The 21,374-nt window shown below is 44.5% G+C and overlaps 1 non-coding gene across 1 annotated transcript; it reads right to left on the bottom strand.

Annotated features, from left to right (window-relative positions):
* Positions 1 to 6,383: 6,383 nt before the first annotated feature.
* Positions 6,384 to 6,458, bottom strand: Trnat-ugu (transfer RNA threonine (anticodon UGU)). The gene has a single exon. It is a non-coding gene; the product is annotated as a tRNA-Thr (tRNA).
* Between the last annotated feature and the right edge of the window lie 14,916 nt (positions 6,459 to 21,374).

Here is a 21,374-nt window from a genome sequence, read left to right as displayed (position 1 = left end):
AATTGCTGCCTGTGCATGAAAAAGTAAATTCATATGTGTGATTTTCGAAAAGTGATTTCAAATATTTGGGCATTTATCGATGCTCAAAAAATAGCTTTTTAAGGGCTGAAATATTTTAAAATTTCTTTTAAACGACGGTATTAATGCGACCCGCCTGGTTTTGCTGTCGCCCAGCAGTTTCTGATTGTGTTATTGGAATCATAGTTTTGTGTTAGCAGAAGAGCCAACACCGTGTTACGAGTGGAGGCCGAAATGCACGCGTTTTAGCTCAAGCAGGCTAGCGTGAGGAGGGAAGAACTATACTGACGTGAGGTCTGGAACATGACAAGGAATGAGAATTCAGAAAGCGGACGTAATTAGTTTGATACTTAACTTTAATCCATTAATGATGAACGTCGCTCTTGACGGTACATGATTCACAATATTATCTGTCCAGACTACATTCTTGAAGATATATCTTATAGTAACTGAATATGGCGCCTTGCTAGGTCGTAGCAAATGACGTAGCTGAAGGCTATGCTAAACTGTCGTCTCTGCAAATGAGAGCGTATGTAGACAGTGAACCATCGCTAGCAAAGTCGGCTGTACAACTGGGGCGACTGCTAGGGAGTCTCTAGACTAGACCTGCCGTGTGGCGGCACTTGGTCTGCAATCACTGATAGTGGCGACACTCGGGCCCGACGTATACTAACGGACCGCGGCCGATTTAAAGGCTACCACCTAGCAAGTGTGGTGTCTGGCGGTGACACCACATATAGAACTCTTTGAGATTCCACTCGAACACTTTACACGTAAAAAATGACTAAATTTCCACAATGATACATTTGAATTCCACAGGGAGACAATCTGAAGCTGCTTTGATCGCGTTGTGATCTACATGGGCTCCACATCCAATCCCAATGTGTGTGATGGGTCCAATTTTGCGTAAACATTATTACTCCCTTTTCTATTCTTTCCTGCAAAATTGCAGTTAATATTATCTCCACAAAATGCCACAGTTTTCGTATTTAAATCATTGCATCACAATACTTTTTTCAAATAATCGACAGCAATACCCGATGTTTCACCAGCCTGCTCATGAAATTCTAAAATCTTGACTTTCGCACCTTCATAAGGTAAAAAATATTGGATCAAAACAGGGAATAATTTTACTGAGCCATATTTTGAAGAATCCAGAAGTAAAGATACGCAGTGTGTTTCAGTAAGATTCATCCATCACCATAGGTGCCATAAATTTACAACGATAGCCTTGGATTTTGTGCGATCACACCTATTTTTTTCTTAAAACATGTCTGAATTAAATTAGAGGCACAGTCGTTTGAGAGAAATCTGTGGTTTCCTTGAACTGTGCGATGCGCCCTTGCACCTTCCGCCGCAGCTACATCAAAATCCTACAAAGTAGGCAAATCGGGTCTTGTGAAAAAAGCAAGCATTGACGAGTTGGAAGCACCAGCTTGATTGGAAAGCCTGTGTTTTTCCGATTTTAAATATTTCTCAGTGTCGCTGGCACCACCATGACCAACACTAAAATCAGTACGACACTTTTCACACTAACATCTGATGCACCACTCCTTTATTTTATTTGTATACGTATTTTTCCAAGTAATATTAAAGCTACACTTGCGTTTAGGCATTTTTCTAATGTTACAAACACACAAATACGAAAACGTTGACTAAGTTGTTTGATTGTGCACGTGCGCCCCAACACTCCATACAAACTGAATCTAAACATAGTTGCCGCACGGCTAGGTCGCACTCGCACAATACGATTGTTGGCTGAGTTGATCGACAGCTTCTGTCTCGCCCTCGCATGTTACTCGCTCTCTCTTCACCACGCCGCGTGCGGTGCCTCTGTCACCCGCGCATTGCGAATGTAATAAATATACTGTAGGCAGGTTGGGGGTGCGTCTAATTAATTATGATTTGGTCTTCCAACAACGAGACTCGGCGGCTTTATACCTCCGCAGTTCAAAATTGTCCTTTGGTCGACTCTCCCACCGCTTGGCTCAAGATACCAACCAAAGCGGGGGTGCCCTAGAGGAACATCCACCAACTGTTGCCTAGCAAAGGCGCAGGGCAAGCACGGTCCACAGTTGGCAAGACGTGGCCACATATTTCAGAAACCAGCGTACACGTTTTGCGTACAGCTGTCACGAAACCTGGTGACCCCACGCTTAACGGCAACCACTGGCGCCCCTTTTCTCGAACCCAGATTTTCTTAGCAGGCTTTTTGCTCATTTTTGCAACATAACTGATGACTTAAATAAATTTACCATCGATGTTCCATGTAGTGGGGCTAAAATAATTGTGGAGGACAGTTTAGTGAGGTGACTAGCTGTTTATAATTGTTGCATTCAGTTGCACTATTAAAGATGGTGCTCCAATCATAACCCTTTCAGTTGAATATGTTCCATGGGTGCGTTTGTTACATGATACCTATTGATTCTTCCATCTGGCAATGACCTACGAGGGTTGCCCAGAAAGTAATGCGCCGCATTTTTTCCTTCAGCTATTCTACAACGTAATGAGAATTACACACACCCTATTTTTCCACGTAATCTCCATCCCGTTCTCTGGCCTTCCTCCCTGTCGGTACCAATTCTTGTCCTGGTGGCGGAGCCCCTGCTTCACTGTGTGAATCACCAGCTCATTGCCCTCAAAATGTCTTCCACGAATGGCATCCTATAGCGGCCCAAACAAGTGGAAGCCCAAGGGGGCTAGGTCAGGGCTGTCAGGTGTGACAGCCGTGGATGGTGTGGCCGACCGCTGCAAATTGTGGAGCTCCGCCGAACCGCCTTCTGGCGACTTCACCCTCCGTGCCCAGCGGACTAACTGTGCTACTGTCCACAGCAGATCCTCCACAGATTTTGCACAAGCGTTTGCGAATATTCCCCACAGTTTCTTGCTCTGCCGTGAAACATTCAATGACGGCACGTTGCTTGTAACGTACTTTACCTACAGACGCCATTTTGAAACTGCCCTGCAGCTACGCGTTCACTTTGGAGGCTTCAAATTATACACACGTAAAGAAAATGCGGTGCATTTCTTCCTGGGAAACTCTCGTACTAATTTATATACTCGATTTACGTTATTTCTTTTTGACTTCATCGTTAGTAAATGCAAATGTTAAGTAAATACAGGATAACGAATAATAAGTACCAGAATGGGTCTCTTTTTGCAGATGATATCGTTGTTATTCAGTTGTAAAAACGGAATGAGAAAATACACTCCTGGAAATGGAAAAAAGAACACATTGACACCGGTGTGTCAGACCCACCATACTTGCTCCGGAAACTGCGAGAGGGCTGTACAAGCAATGATCACACGCTCGGCACAGCGGACACACCAGGACCCGCGGTGTTGGCCGTCGAATGGCGCTAGCTGCGCAGCATTTGTGCACCGCCGCCGTCAGTGTCAGCCAGTTTGCCGTGGCATACGGAGCTCCATCGCAGTCTTTAACACTGGTAGCATGCCGCGACAGCGTGGACGTGAACCGTATGTGCAGTTGACGGACTTTGAGCGAGGGCGTATAGTGGGCATGCGGGAGGCCGGGTGGACGTACCGCCGAATTGCTCAACACGTGGGGCGTGAGGTCTCCACAGTACATCGATGTTGTCGCCAGTGGTCGGCGGAAGGTGCACGTGCCCGTCGACCTGGGACCGGACCGCAGCGACGCACGGATGCACGCCAAGACCGTAGGATCCTACGCAGTGCCGTAGGGGACCGCACCGCCACTTCCCAGCAAATTAGGGACACTGTTGCTCCTGGGGTATCGGCGAGGACCATTCGCAACCGTCTCCATGAAGCTGGGCTACGGTCCCGCACACCGTTAGGCCGTCTTCCGCTCACGCCCCAACATCGTGCAGCCCGCCTCCAGTGGTGTCGCGACAGGCGTGAATGGAGGGACGAATGGAGACGTGTCGTCTTCAGCGATGAGAGTCGCTTCTGCCTTGGTGCCAATGATGGTCGTATGCGTGTTTGGCGCCGTGCAGGTGAGCGCCACAATCAGGACTGCATACGACCGAGGCACACAGGGCCAACACCCGGCATCATGGTGTGGGGAGCGATCTCCTACACTGGCCGTACACCACTGGTGATCGTCGAGGGGACACTGAATAGTGCACGGTACATCCAAACCGTCATCGAACCCATCGTTCTACCATTCCTACACCGGCAAGGGAACTTGCTGTTCCAACAGGACAATGCACGTCCGCATGTATCCCGTGCCACCCAACGTGCTCTGGAAGGTGTAAGTCAACTACCCTGGCCAGCAAGATCTCCGGATCTGTCCCCCATTGAGCATGTTTGGGACTGGATGAAGCGTCGTCTCACGCGGTCTGCACGTCCAGCACGAACGCTGGTCCAACTGAGGCGCCAGGTGGAAATGGCATGGCAAGCCGTTCCACAGGACTACATCCAGCATCTCTACGATCGTCTCCATGGGAGAATAGCAGCCTGCATTGCTGCGAAAGGTGGATATACACTGTACTAGTGCCGACATTGTGCATGCTCTGTTGCCTGTGTCTATGTGCCTGTGGTTCTGTCAGTGTGATCATGTGATGTATCTGACCCCAGGAATGTGTCAATAAAGTTTCCCCTTCCTGGGAAAATGAATTCACGGTGTTCTTATTTCAATTTCCAGGAGTGTATTTAAACGCGTTTTCCGCTGCAGCGAGATCTTTTCACGAAATTTCAGTCTCCAACTTTCTCCTCGGAAAGAGATAATATTTTGTTGATGCCCACCTACATAGGGAGAAATGATAACCGAAATAAAATAAGTGAAGTCAGATATTGTACGGAGAGATTTAAGTGTTCATTTCTGCCGCGTGCAATTCGATAGTGGAACAGTAGAGAAATAGTATGAGAGTGGTTCGATGAACCTCTGCCAGGCACTTAAGTGTACTCATGTAGATGTAGATATAGATTGGAAAGGAAGGTATCAGAATAGAATTAAATATTATCAACATTAATCAAAACATTCAAAAATTTAAAAAATTGGAGATGATACCTCATGAGATTGCCAGGTTATAGAATACAGCAGAAGATCCTGAACTAGAAGCCTAATTGGGAAAAAGACACTGAAAGATCTCAGGTAAGATGGAAATCACTTTATGTGTATGTTCGGAACAGACAGTAGCCAAATACTTTAAGCTAAGATGATGATGACGGTATGCCATTTTAAAGGTATTAACGTAGCTATAGCGTCCAGCAACGGTTTTGTGAACGAAGTACTACAACCTTTTTAGTGGAACTGTCTGTCACAAATAGGTGAAGGCTTACTGTTATCAGTTAAGTTGTGCTAGTATGAACTGCTATTTTGCGTTTTGAGCAGGTACTGCTTCTTATAATGGGTGACCTCCTAGCCAACACGGAAATTCGCGTGATGAGGTTAATAGGCACACCTTAGCACTATTGGTGGTACCAGTCAATAGGATTGTCACCTCCAAAAGTAACATCTTTTACATTATAATAACTTGATGTGGTTGTATTTAAATAACTCACCAAGGTAAGGGTGTACATCTCTGAAACAAAAATAATTTCTAAACTTTCTAAAGAATCCCTACAAAAGCAAAAAAATACCAGACATAGCTATCAGTGATACAAGTAAATTATTAAAATTGGTGATTGACACAAGCAAATGAATGTCAATGGAAGAAAGGAAGATGACGGTCTACGTCCCTTCGACGATCAGGTGATTCCACAAGGAGCAGAAGGATTTGGGAAAGAAGTCGGACGTGTCCTTTTCAAAGCAACCATCCGATAATCCACCTTAAGCTATTTAAAAAGACTGCAGGAAACCTACTTCTAGATGATCGGACGGAGATTTGAACCTCCGTCCTTCCGAATACGAATCCAGTGTCTCGCCACTGTACCACTTCATTTGATAAACAAATGCCAACTGAATTTTCTCATCTTAAGACTGCTGAAGGTCGATCTGTTTGATTGTTAAAAACCATTCAACAGCCAAGACCGCATAAAACATTTTTTTTATTTATGACATTCGGTTTCAACAGGCTACGCTGTCGTCTTCAGGTCTGTAAAAAAGTGCATAAAAACGGAATATGTCTCATAATTTAAGATGTAGCAATTTATACAACAGTCTTAATTTGTTATTATAGAAACCAGAAATTGACTTTCACATTTACATACCTTAAAATCTTTTGTTGTAAAACAAGTTCATTTTAAACTGACTTTAAGCACAAGATGTCAAGTGGATAAAAATAGCACCTTATAAAAGTATATATGACGGTAGTATCTGTTCCCGAAAGAACACATACCGTGGATGACCATGCAGCTTTGCTAGAAATGAAATGATAAATAAGTAGACACCCTAGCTGCAAACAGGCGTTGATATACTTCACTGGGGACATGTTGAAAATGTGTGCCCCGACCGGGACTCGAACCCGGGATCTCCTGCTTACATGGCAGACGCTCTATCCATCTGAGCCACCGAGGGCACAGAGGGTAGTGCGTCTGCAGGGACTTAACCCTTGCACGCCATGGTGTGGACATGTTGGGAATGTGGATCTCACGGGGAGCGTGCAAGCGTTAAGTCCCTGCAGACGCACTACTCTCTGTGCCCTCGGTGGCTCAGATGGATAGAGCGTCTGCCATGTAAGCAGGAGATCTCGGGTTCGAGTCCCGGTCGGAGCACACATTTTCAACATGTCCCCAGTGAAGTATATCAACGCCTGTTTGCAGCTAGGGTGTCTACTTATTTATCATTTCACCTTATAAAAGGTTTGTCATTGCTAAACTATTTAAAAACACAAAGCACTTTGTGCAACAGGCTATGCCCATATACGTACATATTGCTCACAGCTGCTTGTTGCATCATACAAACACAGTACTGCACTTGTAAATAGGACAGCATATGTAAACAGTTACGGTATTATGTACCGCATTAGTCTTAACTAAAAAAATTATTTTATGCGATCTTGGCTGTTGAATGACTTAACAAATAAATGCCAAGACATCACACGTTCTGCCCACTTTGAGCCATGACAAGACCCTTATCACAAGGCATCAAAACGGCGGAGAGTGTGAAGTGTTTCTAAGATTTTATCAGCTATTTTCTTCCGATCATAGTTTCCAAGCCAATAGCAATGGAGTGGTGTTATACTCGTGACGTCTGCGGCGTTTTGCAAGGCCACAATTCTCCCCCTGGACCGTTCTCAACGGCGAGCATCTCAGGGAACTGGAACAATGGTAACACACGTGTACGCTCCACCTGGGGAGGAGCCAAATCCGCCAGTCCTGCATTACCGTAATCTGTGGTCACACTCTGGAGATTACATCTGGGAATTACACTGAAATGTACGTTTCAGAGTACGTAGATCTCGATAGCCCTGTTATTTTGCGGAGGCAAAAAATTTCATTGGAATTCAGTGAGAGTCTTCGATTTCCTCTGGTCGATTAGGAATCGCTGAAATTTCAAATTAGTAGACCCAGATGATTGCCGTTTCTGTCTGAAGTGTGTAGAAAAAAAATCTTCACAAAAAATAAGTGTGCTTCAGATAGAACTGAAATGTAGAGAACTGGTGAAGTATTTGACACGTACTGCTATCTTTTGAATATGTGGGAATGGGGCGACCAGTTCTGTATCAAATCCTGCGAACCTTGCAGGAGAGCTTCTGTAAAATTTGGAAGGTAGGATACGAGATACTGGCAAAAGTAAAGCTGTGAGGACCGGCCGTGAGTCGTGCTTCGGTAGCTCAGATGGTAGAGCACTTGCCCGCGAAAGGCAAAGGTCCCGAGTTCGAGTCTCGGTCGGGCACACAGTTTTAATCTGCCAGGAAGTGACATATCTCTTGTTCGCATTACTACCCTCCAGGAAAACTCAGTGTGAAATGATCTCCCAGGTTTTCTCGTTGTGATTAATTCATCGTAAGCTTCCGGGTGTTCTGTCGAGCTGCTGTTTCCATTTGATGCACCATATTTGGAGGCCGGTCCAGCAGACTTAACAGGTTCTGCGAGTATTCTTACTTTGTTTACTAACTGCCTCGATTCCGTATTCATGAAAGGAAAACTCACAGCACCTGAAGAAGACGGCCAGGTTGGTCGTCGAAATATTATGCATAAAATGGAAAAAACCGGCTTGACAGAACACGCGGAAGCACACTATTAAATTAAACACATGTGAATGTCCTATCGTTTCCCTTCGCCAGATGGGCGCCTCCTTTATTTTTCTTTCCCCTCTTACATTACCATTTTAAATAACCTTTGGGGGTGTATTAACCGAGAAGTCCGCAACTCGTCATCTTCATCAGGGTCAAATGACGACCCCAGCGTTCCCTCCAGCCGACCCTCGAATTTTTTGTCGCCTCCAGAGGTAGTACCGGGGGTGAAGTCCACTGGATAATGATTCAAACTTACTCCTCAAGTAACTCTAACGGTAATCAGTTGTAATTTAGTGATCAGCCGGCCGCTGTAAAATAATAATAATAATACAATACCTCAAGATGGCTTGAAGTAAATCGATTAACATGCTATTTCACCACTTCAAGCTTGTATAATAACCCTTTACTGTTCCACACGTCTCACTGTGCTTCGCCGCTGACGTAAATGTTACTGTGTCAGACCATCACAATTCGCTGTTTTCGTGTGGTTGGTTTTGCTTTGTTCCTTGAACCTCGTTCAGCTTTACTGATGCTTATGAGTGATAATGAAGATCAACGTTCTTTACATAGTTGCTAGTCGACGTTTTACTGGTGTATGGCGTGACCAGATGTAAATTATAGAGCATTGTAACTAACCTAACCAAAGGCCTGTTGTCCTCGAATAAAGGCATAGTTCGCAAAAATGTAGCCCTCGAAGCGGCAGTGTCTTTTTGCTAAGATTTTAGACTAAATATGTAATATCTAAAATCTTAACAAAAAGTTACAGCCGAGTCGAAATCTTCATTTTTACGTACTACGACTTTAATACATATCAAGGACAATAGGCCTTTGGTTTATCTGGATGGAACTTGGTTTTGCAAAACCATACGAACAAATATGTATATTTAGCACGGTTCCAAGGGAAATGGTGGCCTGAAAGGGTCTACACTTACTTTTGTACAGTGTATATCGATGTTTTGGTGATGAGTACAGTGATGAAGAATCTGTAACAGTTGCATATATAACCTTTTTGGGAGATAAGGGATGTTCTCGATCCTTTTAAGCCACGCCATCGAAACAAAACTCATAATGATGGAATACCAGACCTCACATGCTTTCACACATTGAGTCTCTCCTAAACATATCGTGCTCATAGAAGATATGATACACAAATGATGTGTCAAAAATTACCAAACTTAATTTTACTATTTTGTTAATAACTTCTTAGAAGAAAGTTTCTATAAGGTCTAACAGAACACAAAATTCATTTTCCACAACACAGCCGAAACAATTTTATTTGTCATCTCGAAATATTTTCCATGTTTTCATAATAAAATACATGTCACATGCGTCTATAAACTTTGAGAATGATCATACCGTTTCTTTCCATCCAAGTATGTTAGTGTTCTGGACTTTTCTTCAGCTTGAAATAAAGTATTTTTCTTGAAAATTTCTTGTAACTTGCCTTTTTATATTGTTCGTAACAACTGGAAATATTTTTCTTTGTAAAGCACACCGTCATTTTCTACATATAGAGATGACATATTTTTTTCAAACATTTGAAGTTATCACTAGTTGACCATGCTGTGAGTAGGTGGGATAATGTTGACCCACTGTAGGGGTTAGAATCTCCTAACTCCCAAAAGAGTGGAAATATGAACAAAAACCGTTTTACAGCCCTTGACATTTAGGCTGCCCTGCACAGCTGGTGTGTTGTGCTGTAGTAGTATCGACATGCACCACAGGGCAGCCTACACCTCAGGCAGAAGAACTGGTCTTTACAGCCCCTGCACAACATGCATGTGTATTGGAGTAGTATCAATGTGTCTTTTTGACACACACTGCAAGGTAGCCTAGACACCATAAGCAAACACAGTTTCAAATCACTGATATTCAGGTTGCCCAGCATAACAGGCATGTTGTGGGAGTAGCAGGGATGGTTCTTGCCTTCCTTGTCGACTTGTTTTGCAGGGGCAACACCTGTGGATGGTTGTAGCAGAGGAGCAGATCCAGATCTAAGGCGGGGGGGGGGGGGGGGGGGGGCAGGGGGAGGAGGCAAAGCAGGGTATCTGCCACAGGTGGTAATTTCATGGGGCGCCAAATTCATATTCTTGAAGGGAAAACCTTGTTTCACAAAGCGCCTTGAATCCAGTGCACATTGGTGTACCAAGTATTCATATGACTTTGAATCGCATGCCTGTTGTTTTTGAACATTCTTAACACATTGTAAGTTGATTTCTGAACGAATCATGAGCTTATTTTTGAATGCATGCAACGTGTAATTTGTTTCTCCCAGGGCAATCCCCATTGTGTTTAGAAATAAAAAACTTTCCTGCAGTCGAAAAGGGACAGGCCTATACAAGCTGAGCTAAATAAACTCAAATGGGTGAATTCCAATTGCTGCTTGTTTGCGTGGTTGATTGTATGTACATATGATCAGTGTTCTTTATAATTATTAGCGAAGTCCATTGTTTCAAACTACTAGAGTGGAAATAAACGACAGATAAGAATAAAAGGTAGTGTAGATTACATATCTTTGACAGAAAATTTTTGCCAGATCCTACACAACTAGTTGTGCACTCCCCAGTTAGCAACCACTTGAAATTCTATTCTCGGAATAGCGCGGAAAACGCGTTGTACGAACACCTAATAACGCCTAACTGCGGAGATTAAACGCAGGATAACTGAAGCTGTGATTCTGGAAGGGCTAGTGAAGTTAACAGGAAAATAAGTTTTGACAACGGCAGGAATACTTACAGAATTAGTAATGACAAGATAGTGTGTTAGAAAGAGGAAGGAGAAGAAACAGGGACATTACACAAATTCCGTAGAGGAATATGACGATTCCAAATTCATATAAAAATTCTGTACTACTTTTCGATCCCATGCATGAGAGTGTATGAATGAAATGTGAAACTATTTCCTAACATAAAATTTTTTGCTTGTGGTAGGTGTAATAGGCATTTCATAATGATACTTCGTGAATAATGTTCGTCATGTTATTTATGTAAATGTATATAAATTTGACCATTTGTGCCAAGACTGCCTGGCTTATTTGACATGTGTTATAATTTCTGCAATATTAAAAGGACCTATTTCGTTTTATCTAGCAGATAGTGACAAAACAGACGCAATCAAATCGAGAAACCATACCAGTCTTGAGTACTATTCGTATTAACAGGTTTTTCAGTATTGGGCAATGACATTTTGATTTTACATATAGGAAAACGTTTGACAAACTTACATGAGGTAAGCTTTCTCAGAAAGGAAAGCGCTCCTTGAGAGCTGTAGCAAGATTAGAGAGAAAAAGAACGGCAGGACCTAAGGATTGAAGAAATGTGTACTGTCTTGCTTGCCTCTTGTCTTTACTGGTTTTATGTTCCCTATATTTATTTTATGTCACACAAAAGAGAAAGTTATTAGCTAATAGGCAATAAAGAGGGCAAATTTTCTGAAGACTTATTCTCCCAGTCACAAATAATCCCACCCAGTATTAGTTGCTTCTTTTTAAGATGGTAGGATGTCAAACTGGCCGACTGGGAGCAGGAGAGGCACCACAGAACATTCTAATTTACACTGTCCTGAATATAGATTTGGTGGCTCCCATTACAAAACATAGCCGGCCGCGGTGGTCTCGCGGTTAAGGCGCTCAGTCCGGAATCGCGCGACTGCTACGGTCGCAGGTTCGAATCCTGCCTTGGGCATGGATGTGTGTGATGTCCTTAGGTTAGTTAGGTTTAAGTAGTTCTAAGTTCTAGGGGACTGATGACCACAGATGTTAAGTCCCATAGCGCTCAGAGCCATTTTTTGAACCATTTGAACCATTACAAAACATAAACGCTTGAATCCCACTGAGCGAAATATAGTGACATGCGATAGAAAAATGCTGTGAGAAGATGTGTGGCACTGCTCTTTGGCACACTTAATACCAAATAACATGTCTTACATTTTCTCAAACGTATATGTTTTATACGACAAACTCTACAGAAAGATGTAGGCTACAAAATGAATATATCTCTGAAAATTCAATTTTTTAAAATTTTGGACGTCCTGACTCAAACACCACAATCAAGTTTTTGCCCCAGTTCGGAAATATCGTAGATCCAGGACTGCTGGGGATTGGTTGAAGTGGATAGAAGAGGGGATGGACAGAGGGAAGGGGCAGGAGGGGAAAGACAAAGAGGGAGGGAAGGAGGATACAGGCAGAGATGGGGACATAGGAAATGGACAGATGGAGCACATGAATAGGGATAGAGGACAGAAGGACATGTTTCAAATGGCTCTGAGCACTATGGGACTTAACATCTATGGTCATCAGTCCCCTAGAACTTAGAACTACTTAAACCTAATTAACCTAAGGATATCACGCAACACCCAGTCATCACGAGGCACAGAAAATCCCTGACCCCGACAGAAGGGCATGGACAGAGAGAGAGTGGTGGTGTCAGGAGAAGATAGACGGGAAGAGGAGATGAACAGGGAAAGGGGAGAGGCGGTGATAGTCAGAGAGATGGGTGACTAGAAGCGGGGGGGGGGGGGGAGGTAAGGGAAGGCCAGAGACGCTGGAAATGAACATAGGGAAGTACAAAGGAAGACACAGATGGGTGAGGGGGATGGACATCAAAAAAGGTGCAAACGAGATGGGACAAACATGATGAGGACAGGGGGATAGAGGAGGCAGAGAACAGGAACAAGAGGAGGTGGACAGATAGAGGAGGGATGGAGGGAGAGAGGGAATGGACCAATAGATAGAAGAGACAGGCAGACAGAGGTGGGAGGATGGGGAGGAAAGAGGGACAGTCTAAGGAAAAGTAGGACACAGAGAAAAGGAAGCAATAGATGTGTACAGCTGTCGAATGCATATCGGGCGAAGCCGCAGGAAAAGGTTATTTCTATAAAACATTCCATAAACCGCATAGACATTGTTTTCTCGCTATCCTCACATTTGGAAGGCTGTTGGCAGTTAACGTTGCAGTTCTGTGACTAATGTAGCTGTGTGTCAAGTTGTACAGATTCCCAGAACTTATAAAATACTAGGCCACCAAGCTGCGTCCTTGTACATCAAGACTGACGATGATTACACGCATTTTGGTTGGGTGACTGCTATCAACAAATTTTTTGACTGCCATTAAAGCGTCAGACGTTCCTTTTTGTTGAGTGAAACTGTATTGATTTTTATGAATAAGATCTCTGGAGTAGATGAAATTCGTTATTGACCAAACTCTAGATGTACGAATTCAGTTAACACTCTCTCAAGATCAGCTAGACTCAACTTGGCTCTGCATACTGAAGCACTACGAAGTACTTTTAAAGGAGTGATATTACCTATATTATAATACACTCGCCGGTATATACAAAAGCACTAGAGCATCAATACAACCGCATAAAATTAATAGAACACCAGGATTAATCAATGTAAAGATAGCGAATGCTTTCAGGGCAGTATGCAACGAAACACTGCGTGTTTCAGCAGGCACCATTCCCATAACTATTAAAATACGAGAATAGCGAACTGGTATGACCTAGTCAAATCTAAAGACGCCAGACAGATTATAGACTACAGAAACTGACCACATCCCGCCGACTTCTGAAGAATAACTCAAAAGGGAGAAAGTACTACTCTGTTGAATTATATTCTGATGGAAGCAAATCTGGCTAAGTGTCTTCAGGAATAGCAGTACTTTTCACCAAGAAGCTTTCTTATCAATTAAATGTCATATAGGATAATGAATGGTCAAATAATCAAGCAGAACAATTTTCATTTTAATAGTCATATGAAATGGCGTTTGCCATGAGTGCAGTCACGAAGAGCAAGGCCACTATTAATGTTGGTTTGTTACAAGTTGAACAGATTGTCTGGCAGGGACGTTGGCAGCAGAACTAATGAGCTGTTCTTAAGCTTAGAGGCCGATTGTTATTGGTATTACTCGTTTCATTCCAGTGGTAGCTTTCATCCTTTACAACGATTTGACTATAGTTTGGGAGCCAATGTAAGACGGGTAGCAGAGGGTGTTTCTACTTTATCGCATGTTAAGATTATTTCCCGTTTCATTCATACAAGAAACGTGGGAAGAACGACTGCTGTACGCCTAAGTGCATGATGTGTCTTGCCTAACTGTACCTGCAAAATCTTTATGGCATAAATACATAGGAAAGTATTCGCAGTTTCTGCTTCGAAAGACTATTCTTGAAGTTTTCTAAAAACGTTGTCGTGAAATATATTGCGTCTTTCTTAAAGTGTCTGCCAGTAAAGATTCTTAACATTTCTGTTACAAGCTCTTGCTAATTAACTAAGCTTTGCACGGATCGCTGTAGACTTCTCTGTATACAGTGGGTATCCCCTATCATTTAGAGCTCCCTATCTTGAGCAGTAATCAAGTAAATTCCATAGAAGTGTTTCGTATGCTAACTCTTTCGTATGCAAATTGCAGTTTCATAGTGACTAACAGTAAATCGTGACCTGCCGTTTGCTTTACTTGTAACTGAGCCTTTGTGGTCGTTGCACTTCATATCTCTATGTACTTTAGTCCACAAATATTTCGATGAACTGAGTGATTCTAAATGAGACACACCTTAGGTGGGAGGGGGGTTGCCTGCCCTCAGGGGCTAGAGAAGCTGAGAGGTACCACTCAGCTGAATGGATGTCGAAGTCATGATAGGTACATTTTTAACATGCTTGACAAATGTGTGTATGTGAAACCAAGAGTGCTGCCAGACTGGGGTTCTTTGAGGAACTTTTCGCCTTTTATTCACGCACATGTGAGTGATGCATACCTCTGTGATCACACCACAGGAGGACGAGAAACAGGCTGGCTGGAAAAGCATAAACATCCTTTGCTGCTTAATATCACGTTCAGTGTCGTCGAATGATTTTGAATCGCCCCTAGTGGTTCCAGTCTCCATATTAGAGCAAAACATTGCGGTCTCTCTACACACCAAAGCCATCAGATAACATTCAGTGGAGTTGCAGCCCCACGATGTCCTTAGAGTATGTTTCAAACTTTCGGGTTCGTCAGCAGTGTCAAACGTCGACAAGAACATCGTACTATTGCTCACCGAACTGCGAGCTGTCGTTTTCGACCGCGCATTGTGTGGTTGTCAACCCCCTGAGGGAAGGGGTTGTTGCATTGGTACCCTTTATGACAACTCCTGAGGGCTTTTCGTGCTGACGTTTCTGAGATGTTTTCCTCGGCCACCCATAAGAGAACAACGTGATTCGCGTGCTGGATTTCGCGGTGCAGACCCCTATAGCAAAGGGGCCAATATAAGGGGTGAAATGTGTGCAAGAGGAGGTGGACGACCTTCAATCCGTGTGGCACGTCCACAATGGCGTTGGGCAGAATTATGGGGAATTTGGTGCCACTGTGACAGCATTAACCTACACTACAGCTCACTTGAGCTTATAAGCTAGCACCTCTCGATACCTTTCTGTTTTAAGTGCTACCCAGCTCAAGGGTGAAGTTGCAGGGAGACAGCTTTTACACCGTTACAAAGGATGGTTGGAGGCACTTTTGAGCCAAAAATCAAACTAATGCTTCGCAGCTGGGGGACAATTACAGGTTTCGGAAAAGTGACAACTTTGTTTTTGTATTTTCTATAACAGAGGCAGCAACCAATGACCCACCTAACAATGGATCTCCGCCGTGTCTGCCTTCCCGAACATTATGGAAGCGTCGCAGTTTCTGAGGTAGCTGCAATGTGAAAATAATTCTGTTCGCGTGGATTCTCTGTTGGAAATGATCGACTTGGCATTCCATTGCAGAATTTTAATTTTTTTGTGTCAGCGTTACTTGTAACGTCTTGCGTATAGTGTGGAACTGATCGGTCCTGGAGGTGCTGTTTGGATTTCGTGAAGGACCTGCATGATCAGAGTGAAAATTTTGTCGTGCAGTGTGAGTGACCATGGGAGAGACGCTCATTCTGTTATCAGCTCCGGAACTGAACTTCCATTGCAAGAGTTGCGCAGTGACATGAAGACGTAGCATTACAATGGTAACCGATTGTTGCGGATTGGTCCTAATGGCAGTGTGTGTGAGTGCAGATGATGTGATGGCGTACACTGGGGTGTGGGCGCCGAGCGGGCTATGTGGCGTCGCTGGGTTTGTCACTAAGTATACGTGCGGCTGGGAGGGTTCTTTCATTACATAGGAGTGGAGGAGACTGCAATGCTTCCATGCCGCCTTGCCTAGTAGCGATTACTTTAATGTACCGCTGATGCGCGTACTCAAGGCGTGCCCTGTTCACCGCCTCTTGCGCCTGGTTGGAATGTATACACAGCTGCTGAGTGGGAGGGCAGTCAGCTTGAGGGTGATTTCCACTACAGTTCGCTGACTGCTTACATGATTAAATCTGAGACAGTTAAAACACTGGAGCACAGAATGGACATATACCTCCACCGGACAACGCATCCCATATACGACAATAAAGTCTGGTAGAACCTGTGACGCATACTGAAGCACACACTTGCCAAATGGTGCGGTAGTGGTAATTCTGACCTTTATCATCTTTTTTGGCATTCGACAAACATTCACGACGGTATAGGGTAAAACAATCGCGTGCAAGAATTCTTCCTCACTTCATCTAATATCAACTTTTCGCATTACACTCTGGTGCGCAGTGATATACACACTATGTGATCAAAAGTATCCGGACACCTGGCTGAAAATGACTTAAAAGTTCGTGGCGCCTTCCGTCGGTAAAGCTGGAATTCAATATGGTGTTGACCCACCCTTAGCATTAATTACGGCATTCACTCTCGCAGGCATATTTACGATCAGGTGCTGGAGGGTTTCTTGGGGATTGGCGGCCCATTCTTCACGGAGTGCTGCACTGAGGAGGAGTATCGATCTCGGTCGGTGAGGCCTGGCACGTAGTCGGCGTTCCAAAACATCACGAAGGTGTTCTATAGGATTCAGGTCAGGAATCTGTGCATTACAGTCCATTACAAGGATGTTACTGTCATGTAACCACTCCGCCACAGGCCGTGCATTATGAACAGGTGCTCGATCTTGTTGAAAGATGCAATCGCCATCCCCGAATTGCTCTTCAACAGTGGGAAGCAAGAAGGTGCTTGAAACATCACTGTAGGCCTGTGCTGTAATAGTGCCACGTAAAACAACAAGGGGTGCAAGCCACCTCCATGAAAAACACGATCACACCATAACACCACCGCCTCCGAATTTTACTGTTGGTACTATACACGTTGGTACATGACGTTCGTCGGGCATTCGCAATACCCACACCCTGCCATCGGATCGCCACATTGTGTACCGTGATCCGTCACTCCACACAACGTTTTTCCACTGTTCAATCGTCCAACGTTTACGCTCCTTAAACCAAGCGAGAAGTCGTTTGGCATTTACTGGGTTGATGTGTGGCTTATGAGCAGCCTCTCGACTATGAAATCCAAGTTTTCTCACCTCCCGATTAACTGTCATAGTACATACAGTAATCCTCATGCAGTTTGGAATTCCTGTGTGATGGTCTGGATAGATGTCTGCCTATTACACATTACGACCCTCTTCAACTGTCGACGGTCTCTGTCAGACAACAGACGATGTCGGCCAGTCGCTTTTGTGCTGCACGTGTCCCTTCACGTTTCCACTTCACTATCACATCGGAAACAGTGGACCTAGGGGTGTTTAGGAGTGTGGAAGTCTCGCGTACAGACGTGTTACACAAGTGACACCCAATCACCTGACTACGTTCGAAGTCCGTGAGTTCGCGGAGCGCCCCATTCTGCTCTCTCACGATTTCTAATGACTACTGAGATCGCTGATATGGAGTGCCTGGCAGTAGGTGGCAGCACAATGTACTTAATATGAGAAACGTATGTTTCTGGGGGTGTCCGTATACTTTTGATCACATAGTGTAGGTCTCCAGTTGGTAAACTGAAACTATGAGGACTGTACCAATAGGTTACAAGTATTCCGTTTGCCATTGGATGCAGTCTACCAACTTTCCTGTGTGTTATTCTGTATATGTACAAACAGATATGGCTGATATCACTGTCTCGATACTGGTTAATTTACTGCATAAGTTCACCTAGCGGAGGGACCATCTTTGTTTATAAAACGAGGTGGTGCGACGCTTGAAGCGCTTGACAAGTACTGATTGACGGAAGGATCTACAGCTGCGAGGCACATTAATTGCAAATACACTCCTGGAAATGGAAAAAAGAACACATTGACACCGGTGTGTCAGACCCACCATACTTGCTCCGGACACTGCGAGAGGGCTGTACAAGCAATGATCACACGCACGGCACAGCGGACACACCAGGAACCGCGGTGTTGGCCGTCGAATGGCGCTAGCTGCGCAGCATTTGTGCACCGCCACCGTCAGTGTCAGCCAGTTTGCCGTGGCATACGGAGCTCCATCGCAGTCTTTAACACTGGTAGCATGCCGCGACAGCGTGGACGTGAACCGTATGTGCAGTTGACGGACTTTGAGCGAGGGCGTATAGTGGGTATGCGGGAGGCCGGGTGGACGTACCGCCGAATTGCTCAACACGTGGGGCGTGAGGTCTCCACAGTACATCGATGTTGTCGCCAGTGGTCGGCGGAAGGTGCACGTGCCCGTCGACCTGGGACCGGACCGCAGCGACGCACGGATGCACGCCAAGACCGTAGGATCCTACGCAGTGCCGTAGGGGACCGCACCGCCACTTCCCAGCAAATTAGGGACACTGTTGCTCCTGGGGTATCGGCGAGGACCATTCGCAACCGTCTCCATGAAGCTGGGCTACGGTCCCGCACACCGTTAGGCCGTCTTCCGCTCACGCCCCAACATCGTGCAGCCCGCCTCCAGTGGTGTCGCGACAGGCGTGAATGGAGGGACGAATGGAGACGTGTCGTCTTCAGCGATGAGAGTCGCTTCTGCCTTGGTGCCAATGATGGTCGTATGCGTGTTTGGCGCCGTGCAGGTGAGCGCCACAATCAGGACTGCATACGACCGAGGCACACAGGGCCAACACCCGGCATCATGGTGTGGGGAGCGATCTCCTACACTGGCCGTACACCACTGGTGATCGTCGAGGGGACACTGAATAGTGCACGGTACATCCAAACCGTCATCGAACCCATCGTTCTACCATTCCTAGACCGGCAAGGGAACTTGCTGTTCCAACAGGACAATGCACGTCCGCATGTATCCCGTGCCACCCAACGTGCTCTAGAAGGTGTAAGTCAACTACCCTGGCCAGCAAGATCTCCGGATCTGTCCCCCATTGAGCATGTTTGGGACTGGATGAAGCGTCGTCTCACGCGATCTGCACGTCCAGCACGAACGCTGGTCCAACTGAGGCGCCAGGTGGAAATGGCATGGCAAGCCGTTCCACAGGACTACATCCAGCATCTCTACGATCGTCTCCATGGGAGAATAGCAGCCTGCATTGCTGCGAAAGGTGGATATACACTGTACTAGTGCCGACATTGTGCATGCTCTGTTGCCTGTGTCTATGTGCCTGTGGTTCTGTCAGTGTGATCATGTGATGTATCTGACCCCAGGAATGTGTCAATAAAGTTTCCCCTTCCTGGGACAATGAATTCACGGTCTTCTTATTTCAATTTCCAGGAGTGTAGTTATGTACGCACTGCTGCGATAATCTAGCACAGCTTAACTATGCATGAATACTGTATCATATTTGCCGTACCCTCCGGTCATTCCCTTCAGAATCTTTCATAACTCCTTTCTTCTCCAGTTCTTTTCAGCACTTCTTCATTTAATATTCTATCTGGCCATTTCACTTTTAACGTTCTTCGCTACCACCACATTTCAGATGCATACTGTCTGTCTCTTATTTTACAGTTTTCCCGCTGGGTCCGCATTTCCCTTCCACAAAGCGATGTAAGATACACATACAAGTGTTTATCAGGACTCTAAACGAATGGTTACACTGGTCGTCTGGAATTTTGCATATCGTGTAAGGTACCGGGTGGTTATAATTAAAGTGCGGCTGCTCGCGGCGGTCCAGTGTGGACTTACCTATCGTATGTCAGCCAAATGCGGTACATAGCCGTGCGGTTTTAGGCACCGTCTCACGGGCTGCGCAGCCCCTCCCGCCGGAGGTTCGAGTCCTCACTTGGGCATGGGTGTGTGTGTGTTGTTCTTATCATAAGTTAGTTTAAGTTAGTTTAGGTAGTGTGTAAGTCTAGGGACCGATGACCTCAGCAGTTTGGTCCCTCAGGAATCCACACACATTTGAACATTTTGTTTTACATATACTGATGCGCTAATGACGAACCTATTTACGCTCAAAAAAAGTTCCAATTCTGGCCACAAGGTGCAGATCTCGCGGTTTACAGCAACTCATCGACGTCTCCAGTGCTCATACTGAACAAATTGTGTAAGGAGCGTTTAACAATAAAAATCAACATTATGCCCTTCTCACTTGTCTGATATTTCCTGCCTACATCCCATTCCTAATCCATTACATATGAAAACATTTCTGTACGTCTTCCTTGCATTCACAACGCCAGATTTGCACCTGGTGGCCAAAAATGAAACTAATTTTGTTTCGGTGTAAATCGGTTCCGCATTAGAATATCTAGCCAGTTTCGCTGCCATAGGATAATTACAGCCCACACTGGACCTCTGTAAGTAGCTGCACTTTAATTATAACCACGCATTATACTATTTCCTATATGTTTTCGATTGTATAATTCAAATGCACACTTACAGATGTAGCATCACGTGAGATTTTCAAGATATTTACAACTGCGTTTTGCTGTTTTTCATTTCCAGTTGATTTTGTTATTTTATCGTTACTGTGAAGTTACTTTAATGTTGAAGTCTTCTGAGGTTATCAGCTGAGCCAAGAAGTCGTTCTGCGGAGACATTTCGACAAGTTTTCTACTCGTCATCTTCAGGAGAAGTGTAAAGACATCATGAATTAAGTCCAAAAAGCTGCGTCTTTTTTTTTTTTGAGATGTTTATTTACTCACGACAGGCCTGTTTCAGCACTATTGCTATCATCAGGCGATCTGAAAGTAACGGTTTGATTATATACTATTTTCTAGGGCAGACGGTAGCCTACTTGTCACATATGAGATTGACAACCTTACATTTATGGAATTCTTAAATTACCTATAACATCGCTAGTTAGTCACTTAAGCGTTTTTCTTACGTCTTTTAAGGTTATTTTATGATGTAGCTTTCATAGGCTATATTTGATGGAAGTTGTAGCCTGAATTTTATTCGTTGTGTGTGATAATTTTTTGTTTGACGTTTAACCAACGATGTTATAAGTTTACATCAGAGCACTTACTTATCGAT

The sequence above is a fragment of the Schistocerca nitens genome, chromosome 4, assembly GCF_023898315.1.
Source record: "Schistocerca nitens isolate TAMUIC-IGC-003100 chromosome 4, iqSchNite1.1, whole genome shotgun sequence".
Taxonomy (NCBI): Eukaryota; Metazoa; Arthropoda; class Insecta; order Orthoptera; family Acrididae; genus Schistocerca; species Schistocerca nitens.
This window is presented reverse-complemented; position numbering and strand designations above follow the sequence as displayed.